This window comes from Grammomys surdaster, unplaced genomic scaffold (assembly GCF_004785775.1).
Source record: "Grammomys surdaster isolate TR1022 unplaced genomic scaffold, NIH_TR_1.0 209, whole genome shotgun sequence".
Classification (NCBI taxonomy): Eukaryota; Metazoa; Chordata; class Mammalia; order Rodentia; family Muridae; genus Grammomys; species Grammomys surdaster.
The window spans coordinates 807,972-810,165 of record NW_021604654.1 but is presented as its reverse complement, the minus strand read 5'-3'; positions in this window follow the sequence as shown (position 1 = coordinate 810,165).

The window sequence follows — 2,194 nt, the reverse complement described above, 5'->3', positions numbered from 1 at the left end:
GAGAGAGAGAGAGAGAGAGAGAGAGAGAGAGAGAGAGAGAGAGAGAGAGAGAGAGGAGAGATTGATTGATTGAGGGGGGCCCTAAATCACATACATTCAGCTCAACCCTGTTACCTAAAGAGGACCCTGGAGTCCTCTGGCTTTGTCCTCTGTTCCACCTCCTTTGCCCAGGAGCCTCAGCTGCCAGCAGAACCGCCCTTACAGGAAGCCCAGGAAACCCCCACAACTGGTCAGGGCTCCACTGTGGTGAGCAGAGCCCCACTTGATCCCCGGTTCCCTTCCTACAGCTGTGGGCACAGTCCACTCCCCGGCTCCAGCCAATGGAGCAGGTCCCTGACCTCAGACAAGGGGTCTGGGGTGTGCGGCCACTTGAGAGGGTGGTGCCCTGCCCGGGTTACACCCACGTGTGGGAAGCCCCGCCCCCTCCAGGCCCAGCTCAGCTCTGGCTCCCAGATGTCCCAGAATCTGTGAAGCTCTGCTCCGCGGGAAGGCTGGAACTTGGTGAGCCGGGGCTCCCCTCAGGGCTCAGATTTCCCTTGGGAAGATGGAGTATGCAGTTCGCAAAGCTCTGGGGTGTGAGGGTGCATCGTAGGCGGATCAGATTGAGTGAAGGGCTGCAAGGCTGGGGTGTCCTGGAAAGACTCCCCTTGATGTACAAACAATTAAGCCTGGGAACTGCCCCCACACACACCAGGCAGTGTGGGAACAGCCAGGGCTGAGTAAAGGGAGCAAGGACAGGTATCTCAACTGAGGTGTACAGAACACAGCTCAGTAAAGGATCGGGGACCCGACCCACCCAAACCTTCCCCATCCCCATCTCAGCTTTCTAGCCTCTTTCCCCACATTAGAGAATTACTGGGTGGTTCAGAAACTTCCCAGTGGGTGCAGGAAAACTGAGACATTCTGGTCAGTGGGGGACCGGATGTAGCAGTACGCGTCTTTAATCCCAGCACTCTGGAGGCAGAGGCAGAAGGATCTCTGAGTTTCAGGCCAGCTTGGGTGACAGAGTGAGTTTTGTCTCAAGAGAGAAGCGGACCACTATGTGTGGGGGTGTGTGTGGGGGGATTCCAGGAGGTTATGGTCACAGGGTGTGGCATTAAGGGGGTCCTATGTGCCCTCAGAAGGTGCTCTCATGGGTTTTTTGATGTGTGACAGGGGACTGTACATGATGGTGGCTGTTTGAGGTCAGTGGTTCACACTGGATCTGATCAGAACTCACTAGTGGCATCCATGGGTGAGTGGGTGAGTCCTGACAAAGGCTGTGCTCTCGGGTCCCAGACGGCTGGACTCACCTCCATCTCGTACACTTGGGGTTCCTGGATCCCATCTGGGCAGATCCATGCTTCATAGCTGGCCCAGCCTTACCAGACTCCAACGAAGGGCAGCTGAGCGGACTTGGGCCAGCAGCTCTGTTCCTAGGTGGGGTGTTTGATAAGTGCTGGCCACCTCCTTGCTGCTCTCCACGGCCCCCACACCACCCCAGGCTGGAGCCTGTCCTCCTTCTATGTCACGTGGCTCAGGCTGGCTGTGCTTGTCCCCCAGAGGCTAAGAGTGGCTGTGTGTGTTCCTGTGTGCGGTGCCTGTGTGGCTACGTGGCTGGAGCCACGATCACGTGAGATCTGGACGATTGGATTGATGTGGGGCTTTGTGTGGTATTTCTCATGTGTCCACAAGGACGGCACCTGTGGCCAGGGATAGCAGGGCACAGTCCTGTGGGTCTTTAGTGGCTGTGTGTCATGGTACCATGGTGAAGTGTGATTGTGTCAAGGCTGGTGAGAGGCAGTGTGTGTGGATTGCCTTATCCTGGTCTTGCATAGCGTCCCCACTGGGCTGAGCACAGGATATAGGGCTACGTGCGGTAGTGTGGTGACCCACGGAGGACACGCTTGTGTCTCCAGGATAGCATGGGGATTGCTTGTTGCTGGCTGACGAGGGGATTGTGAGGATTTTCCAGTGCTGGGGAGGGCTCTGGGCTACCGGGTTCCATCTATCCCTGTCCTACCTGTCCCTCCCAGGAGCCAGACCAGGGGACTCTGGTGTCCATCACTGTGATTTTGAAGCCAGGTGGGGCTGCTGTGAATGTTAGAGGAGGGAGGGGGATAGGCAGATGCGCACATACACACACACACACACACACACACACACACAGAGAGAGAGAGAGAGAGAGAGAGAGAGAGAGAGAGAGAGAGAGAGA